The sequence below is a fragment of the Dioscorea cayenensis genome, chromosome 18, assembly GCF_009730915.1.
Source record: "Dioscorea cayenensis subsp. rotundata cultivar TDr96_F1 chromosome 18, TDr96_F1_v2_PseudoChromosome.rev07_lg8_w22 25.fasta, whole genome shotgun sequence".
Lineage (NCBI taxonomy): Eukaryota > Viridiplantae > Streptophyta > Magnoliopsida > Dioscoreales > Dioscoreaceae > Dioscorea > Dioscorea cayenensis.
This window is the reverse complement of record NC_052488.1, coordinates 12,610,145-12,623,062: the sequence shown is the minus strand read 5'-3', so window position 1 is coordinate 12,623,062 and position 12,918 is coordinate 12,610,145.

Here is a 12,918-nt window from a genome sequence, read left to right as displayed (position 1 = left end):
ATATAATATTTTAAAAACTCTAAAAACTTTTAATAAAATAAATAAATAAACAAATACCAATATATATATATAGGGGACCTACCCAAATACCCTTCTCTTTTTCTTTCACTCAATATCTCTTATTTTCAGTTTCTCTCACTTATTTTTTGTTTTTTGTGAACGACTATTGACGTCTGCGGAGAACATTTTCTCATATTATTGAGATTATGACTAAGAAAAAAGTTATACACAAACCGATAACCCCAATATATATGTGTATACCATTTAAGAAATACTAAGGAAACTATGACAATATAACTAAATACATATTTTATAATATAATAAATAAATTATATTATAATTGATTGATAATATTTTACTATATATTAAATAATATATATAACAATTATATTATTATATAATATATATAGTATGTATACTATTCATATTTTAATATAATAATGTAAAGTATAAATTGATATATACATACTGAATAGATAATGAATACTATTAATATAGCATAAACAAATTTATAACGAATATCACCAAATATTATTTAAACCGTATGGTTGTTTTATATTATAGTATATATTATTAATATATATAATGAATATATTATGCATATTATATATAATATAGCATATTGTGAGACTTAGGGAAAAATAAAGAGTTTTTAATTTTGTGGAGTGGGACCCACATAAAAAAAATAATAATAAGACCAATCACAACAAAGCAAATGGCAACAGGAAATTAAGATACTGTTAAATAAGATTAATATTACGTACAATCTTATGCTTTTATGATGGTTAATATTTAGATACAAAATAAATTAATAGTCACCATATTACATATAAACCCCTCCTGATTAAATAATTATACAAAACTCATTAGTAACATCCAAGAAAACTTATTGATAAATTGAAACTGTCTATTAACGCTGCATTAATTCGCCATTAAACTTGTAAAGACATAATGTAATTCTGAGTTTGAGATATTAGTTAATTATTTTTTCAGGATTTTTAAAATAAGTTGAGACTATGGAACCTTGAGCAAACTTTATAGTGAAGGAGATGTTCATCACAAAAAAAAACATAAATAATAAAATTTGCAATAATATGTATGTAATAGGTTGATTGAAGTTATAAATTGTGACAATTTTTAGTAATCACTAAATTATTGAATTTTTTTATGTCGAGTGACAACAATATGTCTTGTCACAATTACATATTATTCTCAAAAAAAAAATTTGAAACCAAATCTCATATGCTTTTAATGACGAGCATTGGACAAAAAAAAAAATTTTGACACTATAAATATATAAAAAGTGACGACTTAATTGTGACATAAGCTAAATTGTCACAGTTATCATTATAGTAGTGATGAAATCATAATTTATCACAATTAATTTAAACAATAGTGTCAGTTAACTTTTTGACACAAAAAACCTAATATTTGTGACCAAATATCAAATAGACACAAAAAAGTTGTCACTAAAAGTCTTAACTCTTGTAGTGACGTGGGTATGCTTTCTCATTCTTTTAGTTTTTTTTAAATTTCATGCACGTATACTACGCATGCCCCCCTCCCCTTTTTTAAAATTAATTAATTTATTAATTTATTTTATTTTATTTTATTTATTTTTCTTATGCACGTAAGCATGCTTCTTATATATATTTATTTTTAGGTGGCCCACCTCTTTAAGTCATGAACATGCATGATTTTTTCAAAAAAACTATTTTATTATGCATGTTTGCATGCTTGAATGCCCATATGCATGCATGACACATTTTAGGTATCTCATCCCATCACACTTAATCACTGTAATGCAACATTTCATTTTTTTATTTTTTTAATTTTATTATTATTTTTATCTGTTTGCAGGATGTTATTCTCCACAATTCCATAAGATGCACGATATCATTTCCCATCCTTTTATTTATTTATTTATTTGTTATTATTTATTTGTTTATTCTTTTATCATCATGCTTTTGAATTTATCAGCCCCTTTTGCAAAATACCATTCAGCTTAGCCGTCATTTATTGGGTTTAAATGGATCTGAGCTAATCTTTTGTGTGACTGGGACTTAAGCTCGAACGATATGATTGCCGGCTCCCTCTCATCCACACCTGTAGGAGATTAGGCGCCACAGTTTTTTATCCAAGCTCGTATAGCAGTAAGTGAATCATATTACTTATCATCATCGTCAGCATCATTAGCATCATCATTTTTCCTCATTATATATATACATTGCCATACACATGTTCATGCATATAATAATAATCTTTTTTTTTTATATATCTTCCCATGCATATTTCCTCACAGTGGGCACTTCGTTTTATTATTATTATTTTTTTTTTTTGTTTTTAAACATCCATGTGAATATGCATGCTTCTCATTCGCATGTGGGTTTTTTTATAGTGGGCCCATGTGCTTCCTTTTTTTTACTTATTTTTTTATATATTTATTTATTATGCACGTATTCAATGTTTTTAGTGGGCCCATGCCCTTTCATGACACCATAGCATGCTTCTTAAATTTTTATCTCATGCATGAATTTTCTTTATATTATGCATTTATTCATGCATGTGATGAATCCCCTTTTTTTATTATTTTTTTATGCATTTTGCATATGTGCATGCATATAATGACCTCCATTCTATTTAGTTCAAATTTGTTTATTGGTACTTAAATAAGAACACATCAGGTTCTCATTCAAACGTTGAACATTCACAATTTTCATATGTAAAGTAGCACCTAAAAAAAATTCAGCAATGTTAAATGGTGACAAAAGTTCGTATTATTATGAGCATTAGAGGCCACCATGGTGCTCACATTGAGTTTTTTTTTTTATTATTTATTTCTTGGTATTGCCAGAGTATGTGCTTGCAAATTCACTTCTTCTTAAGTAGATGATCACTCACTTCCCTTATACATTAGCATTACAACAAAGTAATGGGATTACAACAAAGTAATGGGGTTGTTATAAAACCAACTGTAGCACATTATTTAAAATCATCCTATTCTAGAAGTGTAAGACCATGCAAATGGAGTTCTTTTGTATGGTGGACATAAAGAAAGGCTTCTTTATTTGATGCATCCAGAATTGATCAGCTATTGTGTACTTTGAAGAAGTGGAAACCAGTTGCTGGCGTCGATTTGGACCTCTCCTTCCATATTTGCTCATGTATTTCTAATTTCTTGGGAAAGTTTTTTTTTGCTGGGCAGGAAGAAGTCGTTACTTACTCCCGGAAATAATTGCTTGAACCATCAACTATGGCGCAATGATTTTCTCATAGTTCATGAAGACAGCAAACAAAATAAATGTTGATACTCTGAGAAGAGCGTGCATGTTTGTCTCAGCTTAATGGTCAAAGGTTGCTCTCATTGACTGGTGACGATAAGTCATCAGAAACACTTGTTCTGCCAAACAAGGCATCCATAGGTACTCCATGATGAGAATCATTGATGTTAAGGGCGAGGCGAGCATCAGATGGCACGCAGTAGAGGCAGCGGATACCGGACATGGTTGGCGGCATTATTTCAACCATTCAACTATGTCCGCGACCTCCTTGACAGGCAGCAGCGGCGACGGCATCAGCGCTGGGAATTCTTCTCTTTCTTTTGTATATTATATATATATTTATATATATGGTAACATAGGGGAACAGATAAAAACCTTATAGCTTTTCCTTTCAGAGATTTTTTTTGAGTCTCCTCCTTTTTTTGTCTTCAAATCTTCCTCTTTTTAAAAGCTCCGCCCATTCTTATCTTCAACATCGAACCCCCCGTAGAATCATACGTATCGAATCAAATCAAATCTGTTTTTTGTTTTAAATTTCAAATTTCAATTTTTTTTAATTTAATTAATTTTTTAATTTAAATTTCTAATCAGGGAGCAAAGACTGATTTTGGTTTAATTTTTAATCAGGCTCAAATTTTGGTTTAATTTAAATTTGAGCCTGATCCTATTTTTTTTATCATCCCAATCCTATTTTTTTTGTTTTAATTTAAAATTTTGAATTTTTTTTTGAATTTTTTTATTTAAAATTTTTTTAAATTTAAAATTTTAATTTAAAATTTTATTTTTATTTTTTTAAAATTTAATTAATTTTATTTTTTAAAAAAAATTAAAATTTTATTCTTATTATTATTTTATTATTTTTAAAAATTTTCAAAATTTGAAATTTCTTTTGATTAATTTAAATATTTTATTTTATTTTTTATTTTATTAAAAAAATCAATTAACCCAATTTTGCATTTTGCCTCGAGATATGATCTCAGGGGCAATTTTGTAATTTGCATTTTGAATTTGCCTTGGGATTTGCATTTTAGTCCAAGATAACCAAATAATCAATTAAGATTAAGATTATGACATTTTAATTGTAAATATATATATATATATATATATATGATTAGGATATATTAGAATTTAAATTAAATTGGTATTTGATTTCCATTAGGACATTGAATTTTATTAGGACATGCGTTATATTATTTTATATATAAACAAATACCCCCTTCCTACTTGTCTCACGAAGTTCCTTTTCGTGAGTTTGAGTGAGAGAAGTAGGAACCCCCAATCTTTTCTTTTGTCATGGCCAATACATCTCAACCATTTTGGGATATGAACCTAAATTACAATGAGGTTCCCCAAGGTCAAGTCTTCATGCGCCACACTCCTATGTTTGATTCTGAAGCCGAACCCTCAATCATATATGGAGGAGAACAATCAGAGTGGGTGAAGCGCTATCCAAACCGTATGGCTATTGCCAAATTGTCCACAAACCGTTGGTTTGAAGATGGTCTAACTGATGCAATTTGCTTGAAACCAGAACGAGAAGTAAAAGATTTGAAGACATTCGAAACCCTTGGATCTAGGATCATTAAGCATCGCCCAGGATGGAAGGGTAGGGAGCCTATCCAAAATAGTTTAATCGATCTTCCATATTATGCAGAGTGGGCCAAATTCATAGTTAATAACTACTCCAATGAATTATCTGAAGTAGAATTGATGGGCGGGATTGTGGCTTCAATCGGCCGCTATGATTTTGACATGAACTTTTATAAAGCGTTAGTAGAACTCTGGTGTCCCGACACTAACACTTTCCACTTCTTACACAGAGAAGTTGGGGTTTTATTATGGGACATCAAGGAATTGGGAGGACTTCCAATTACCGGAGACATCTATGATGAAGTCATACCTCCTAATGACATAATCTGCCGAAGGTATGACCTTGAACTTTCTGTTCTAAGAAATCTTTTCGACGTCTTTCAATGGCTCTCAAGACAAAGCGTTGGCGAAGATGTATTTTTTGAGGATTGGGTAGAATTCTTTAGGAGATCAAGCCTCCAAAGCCTGTTTTCAAAGCAGATTTAGTTGCTTTTATAGCACTTTGGATTTGCTTCTTTCTTATGCCGGGTGATCACAATGTGATTAGACCAGGAGTTTTTATGATGGCATGTAACATCGCGTATGGGAGGAGAGTAGCTTTTGCCCCTGCAGTACTAGCGCGCTTATACTTAGGCTTAAATGCCATGACTAAACACAGAAGAGTGCCCGGATTCTCTACCACAATGTTCCCTGTTCATTTCTTGTATGCTTGGGCGGGTTATTATTTCCGGAGCATATATCTCAAGAGGAGAATAGATGACAATACCTCGAGTATCCCTGGGTTGCTGAGAATACCCAAGATGTTGCAATTTATAAACTCCACCGCAACTCCGTTTGTTAATCCTATATATGTGAGAAAATTTATTCGACATGAAAGCAACTTCATATTTCGCCCTTTCTCGTTCATGCATCATAATGACGAGGTAGTACGAGATTCCAGATACCCGACTGGACCATATGTAATGGATTTATATACCATTGAATATGTGATGAATCTTCGTTGTGAAGTTCTTCCACTTCGGTGTGCAGGAGATCTTTTTGTAGAACCTTATAATCCACACCAATTCGGGTGCCAATTTGGATACGATCAACATACTCTAGCATTCACTGATGTTCCCAGGAGGGCTCCTTCTCTCGGGATTCTTACGGGGTATTGGCTTCATCTTTCTCGCCAAAGGACATCTAGCTCATTCTACATCCCTGAGAATGACAGAGAAGGGAGACTTATACTTGTTTATGCACAGAAATGATTGAGGACTGTTGAAGCCTTTTTCCAACAGGAACATTCACTGTTGATCCAAGATGACTTCAGAGACAAGAGAGCCATTGATAGGGAGCAAGGGCAATCTTCGAGGAGTCACAAAATTTATCAACGAGAGTATATTCATTGATCACACTAACCCTGCTGCTGACCCAATTATCCCATCAAAGCAGCAAAGAACAGAAGGTATGTCAACTTTATTTATTCACTTATTTATTTATTTTTTTCCTATTAGTATTTTCTGAAAACAAAAGAAAAGTCAATTTTTCCTTTATTTCTTTTCCTTCACAAAAATTTTTTTCAAAAAAATCCCCGAGTTTTTTTCCTTTTCTTTTTACCATCTCCTTTTTTTCCGAATTTTTTTCTTTTCTTATTATTTTTTTCAACGATTTTTCTTTTTTTTCTTTTAAATCTGTTTCCCCGATTTTTCAAAAATTTTTGTTTTTTTGTTTTTTTATTTTTTTATAATTTTTAATTTTTAACTCAAAGTTAAACCTTATAATTTCATTCTTTTTATTTGACTCAAAGTCCAAATTTTGACTTGAAGTCTATTTCCAATATAGGCATACAAATTCGTGACACCTCATTAGATAATGTTAAGGCTATTCGAAGTCCTCCAAGAATTGATGATGTTCCCCCATTAGATCTAGAGATGCACATGAGCTCCCATTGTAAAAAATATCTCTTTCTCCTTCTTTTTCATCTTTACATCTTTAATGAACTTGATGACGTCCTATATCTGGATCAAGTAAACGCACAAGATTTAAGTGTCGGCGCCAGAGAGAACATTGGAGTAGATGACGATGTTAGGATGGAAGACAGCATTGGAGTAGTGGAAAATATGGAGATTGAAGAAGCTCTTCCTAATCCACTACAAGGTATTGCCCTCATGTCATTTTTGCACATTAACCCTTTAAATTTCTATGAATTTAAAAATTTATGCCACCAGGCCCTCTAACCTCTTTTTATTTCTTCAAAATTTGTAAATAACTCCCAAGCTTCCATATTTTTTATATTTTTCATGATTTCTTGCAATTAAACCCTCTAACTTTCATATTTTCACATATTTTCATAATTTTTATGCAACTAACCCCTTTAACTTTCCTCTTTTTCCACACTTCTTTAATATTTGCAAATAACCCCCAAACTTCCATATTTCATATTCTTCATGGTTTTTGCAATTACCCCTCTAGCTTTCATATTTTCACACATATTCCCAATTTTGCATGCGTATCCTCAAATATATATATATATATTTTATTTTTCCATATTTCTCCATAAATTTTGCAACAAAGCCCCTATTTTTAATGCAAATTCCCCCAAACATTTTCTTTTCACTTCTCATCATCATTTTTTTATTTTTTCAATAACTTTTTTTTTGTCTTTTTCATTATTATTATTTTTTTATTTTTTTTATATATTTTTTTTATTTACCATGCCGCACATTCTCTTTCTTTGGAGTTTCAACATAGCAAATATTTTCCTAATAAACATATGAATAGGTCTATAAACCTATTTTATTCCTAACTTATTATATGATTTGAATCATGTGCACATGTAGCATAGCCAACATGCATCATGCATTTGAATGATATGAAACCCACTGTGGGATTCACCAAGCATTTATGTAAACATAATGGTGAGATAAATCCAACATTCATCCGATTCATATATTCATGCATGAGAGGTGAGAAATCATGTAATATATTTCAATGAGAGGGACAATCATGCTTTAACATTTTCTCTCCTTTCTTTTTATTTTCTTATTATTTTCTTTTTGCCCCTTATTTATTTTAAATTTTCTTTATGTTAGGGGATACACCAATTGCCTTTGAAAATGAGCTCCCACAGAACCCGCCAATAATCCAAGAAGATTTTTATTTTACTTTATTTTATTTTATTAATTTATTATTATTATTATTATTATTATTTTTTTTTTATTGCATAACAATTTTCTTCTTCTTTTTAGCCATTAAAGAGAATGAAAGTATTTCATCTCTTAGTCAAACACATTCAACAAGTTTCATAAAAGATGCCCCCTCTTCAATGGAGAGTGATGGCCGGAATACTCATATTGAGAGTGTATCTTGCGATAGCAAAAATGCTAACATTGAAAACATGCCTCATGATAGTGGTAACGTCAATGTTGACACCACACCTACAGCAATGCAGAACGAAGGTATTATTCATTTATGTATTTGCTTTGTGTGCGAATCACCGTGACATATATATGTTATTTTCTCTTCTTCTTTTTTTTTTAGTCATCCAACAAATAGCTAAGGACATTCATACTCCCACCGAGGAATTGGAAAGTGACGGCTCTAATGCCGACGTCGGGGTTACAAATTTGCCCGAACAAGACCAAGGTTTTTTTTTTAATTCTTATTCTTCTTTTATTTTTTTTCTTCTTCCTTTTTTTAATTTTTATTTTTTATCGAAGGTCAAAATTTATTTGTATATTCTCTTTGTAGGTTCAAAGAATATACCGAATGTAGTTGTTGCTCTGTGTATTGCATGACACAATATGTTTGTCAGAGCGCATCTGGACGGGCATGACGCTGGAGACAAATTTGGCAAACTTCATTGTGTGGCGATGATGACCAAAAAAAACACCAGAGGAAGTCTCTTAATTTGACACGAACAGCGCGTGAAACAGCATTGTAGCGGCAGCAGCGGCATGCTTGGCGGTGAACAGCAGCAACAGCGACGAGTGCCATGCTTGGCGGCATTATCTCATCCACCCAAGCATACCCCGGCGGTGAGCAGCAGCGGCGATTGTAACGGACAGCAACAGCAGCGACGGCGACATCGAGCAGCAATGAGAATTCTTTCTCTCTTATATATATATATATATATATATACGGTAGTATGGGGAAGGAGATAAAGCACCTTAGACTTCTCTCATTTTTTTCAGCTTTTTTTTCAGATTTTTTTTTTTTTTCGGTCCCCCCTCTTTCTCTACTCCTCCTTCCCTTTTCAAAACCCAACCCATCCTTATCCTCATCTTAACCTTTCCCTAAGAATCACAACAAATAAAACCAAACTTTTAAATTTCAATTAATTTCGAATTTCCAATTTAAATTTTAATTAATTTCAAATTTCAAATTTGAAAAATTATTATTATTTTTAATTTAGTTTATATATTTTTTATTATTATTATTATTTTACTTATTTATTTTTATTTTTATGATTATTATTTTTTATTATTTTTTATTATTATTTTTTTCTTCTCTGAATTGTTTTTTTTTCTAATTTCTTTTTTTCTCTCAATTTTTTTCTCGAATCCCTCACAACGAGTAGGTAGGATCGGATTTTAATTTTGATTTTTTGATTTTTTTTATATTATTTATTTATTATTATTATTTTAAACAATTTCAAATTTTAATTTTTTTTAATTTATTATTATTATTTTAATTTATTATTATTATTTTATTTATTCATTATTTATTTATTTTATTTTATTATTATTATTCACTTAACTCAATTTGCCTTGGGATGTGTGTTCAAGTGCTTCAAGATTTGTACTTCTTAAATTGCCTCGAGATCCATTCATCGCTTCGGGAGATGTATTGGGATTATCTTAAGATTTGAGATTGCCTCGAGATATGTGTTCTTGAGGGCAATCTTGTAATTTGCATTTTACCTTGAGATATGTTCTCAAGGGATATTTTGTAATTTGCATTTTGCATTTGCCTTGGTATTTGCATTCTAGTCCAAGACAACCAAATAATCAATTAAGATTAAGATTAGGATGTTTAAATTTAATTCTAAACATATCCATGGTTTAAGTTTTACTTAACTTAGGATTTGAGTTCGATTAGGACATATGTCACATCATTTATATATAAACAATTTCTAATTGGGGGGAAAAAGGTTCAGTATGTACAATCGTTTTGCATATCACTGATCAAAGACTTTCCAACCCCATCACCAATGGAGAGGTCAACTTACAAATTCTCAAAAAATCATGTCCATGACTCATTTGTCTCTTGCTACACTACTACCTAAGCTACTGGGAACATTTGATTGATCCCATCTCTGCCAACAGCCACAAGCAACTGACCTTTCAACAGTCCTTTCAAAAAACACCCATTAACACCTACAATCCTTCTACAGCCACCAAGAAAACCATCTCTAGCAACTGTCGAACAAATGTACATTTTTTGGAATGCAGGTAACTCATCTGGCTTGAGTCTTTGTGACAGCATACAAACATTGTTACTTAAATTGGTGTCTTTCAACTCTAGCGCGTAGCTTTTAAAACCCTAAAATCTTCCCAGAACTACCTTTCAATCATCTTAATAAACAAAATCTTTACATTTCTGAAGACTTTGCTTGTGAGGAAGATTCCCATTTCCTTTCTCACCATTGTGCTCAAATGCCTTGCTCTAATGAAAGGCATGGGAGCAATCATCTCCCCAAATCTATTGCTAGTTACTGGAGCTATTACTTTTTAATTTTTAGTGGTACCAAGAAGGCAAGAATGATCAGGGATATAGTTCCTAACTGTGAAAAACCTCTTCCTACTACACTAAGAACATAAAATTAACCACTTGCAATTTTTTCCTAAGCACACTGCCCTAACCCTCACAGAATCATTCTTAACATACCTAAATTCAAAACCTTCCCTCATGGAAAAATCAACCAATTCCTTCTTGACATGCTTCAGATCTATAAACCTCAGGTCAAGATAGAAATCCTCAAGAGGAGCACTGAGATCATACATCTTCCTTGAGGACCTGTGCCTTTGTGCATCTTCTGCATCTGAGCCTTCACTTGTCCCCTTATAGCTCCTTGGATCTAATGATGAGATGTAGTCACTTTCATAACCCCTGACCTTGTCTATTTCTAAAATAGGGTTGACATTGCCTCCATCCTAGCCGCCATCACCCACATTCTCTGTTGTATGATCATGACCATCAATTTGATCATCTTCTTACAAGCTCTTCTTCAGCTCAGCATATTTCTGAACACTGTCTCTGGCTTCATCTCTCTCAGTAGCCTCATCTAAGTTGCAATCTATAAATTGCAAGTTAAGTAGCCTTACTTCATCATCATCATTATCATTGGCATGTTCCTTCAATTGGATTTTCATTGCTTTGGTCAGCCACAACTTTTGCACTACCATGTGCCTAGACTACGACTGTACGTATATCCTGAACATTTGATTAGATTCCACTCTCTACAACTGTCACTAATTTTGGGTTTGTCTCCTTATCCTATTCATCATATGGGAGTTCAATCTAGCCTTGCCTTTCATCTTCACTGACTAAGTCAGTCACCAGCACATCTAGGCATTTCTTCCCATACGCACTACTTGAACCCCCTGTTGATAGCAATTCAAACAAGAACTTCTGTTGCACACCAAGTCTAAGAATTTTTGGCAACTCCGTCTTATGCCTACCATCACATGTTTCAACATATATGTCCATAGAAACACAACTTCTTAGTTTTTGAACTAGACCTACAATGTCAGTGTCATCAATGATTTCCCTGAATTCCCATCCCCATCTACAAACAATAGCTTCAAAGTAGTGTTAACGTCACAACACAACAACTGCACATCCCCTAGCAAATGCCATAGGCAAATCTTGTTAGAGTCCATACTAAAGGATTCCACCTTACGATTTTCATATATTGGGCCCCCTTCTCTTATCAGTTTCCCTCCATGGTGATATCTAACGATGTATTCCTCATTACCAGACATGACTTCCTACCCTAAAAATAAAGTAACATATTTTTAGCATTTTCACATAGTAATAAAAATAAGTGATTATGGTTTACATATCTCTATTGTGATTTTTTTTTTATTTAGAATCAATTTTCTTTAGCCTTATCAGATAGGTATTTACTAGTTGCTTTGGAATCTTAATTTTATTTAGCTTTGCTAGCTTTAGCTTTGTTTGGCAGCTTTTGCTTTGTGGTTCTACTTTAAACCAAAGTGACTATCCCAGATCATTGCCACTGGCTTTTGACTAAAGACACTTTACTAATTTGTGTCGTTGAAAACTACTTGATGAATGCTAGTTTAACTTATCATTTCATTTATTATCCTTAACAACTACTTAAATGTTTTGAAACCTTGATTAACTTAAGAAAAACAAGGATCACTGCATTTATTTCCTTAACAATTACTAAAATAATTTACTTCTTTACTATTGCCATGTCAATGCTAAGTAGAGACTGTCAGAAATTCATTTATTACATCAAGAAGTAGAAACTAGATATGAGCACAAAATAAAATAGTTGTGTCATATTTGGGGACCACAGTCACATGTATTGATGAATTGTTTAACAATGAAGATAAATAAAGCCCATCAACCTTCATTTCAGTTTATTATAATCTGCATTAACTAATGAGAGGACCACAAGCTTAGAGAATAAACAAAAACTGCAAGAATCAAAGCATTCTACTAGATCAATAACCAAAGTAATAAAAAAATGCTTGCCAGAATGGTGAAAACGAACAAACAATGCTTGCCCATGATGGAATGTTAGGCTGATAAACACAAATTGGAATAAACCCTAATACAAACAATTATCAGACTGATCCCATTCCACACAAGTGACATGATAAAAATGATTGTCAGACTGATAAACTCAAATAGGAATAAACCCTAATACATACAAACAAACAATGCTTGCCTGATTTCGTGCGAGAAGAATCAAAGGAATGTCGGGCAAAGAACTATTGTGTTCCACTGATTATCAAGCCGAGAAAGATTTACCCTAGAAATTGGGGTTGTTCTTAGTGACGATGATGGAGTGGAGATTTTCAGCTGAGGC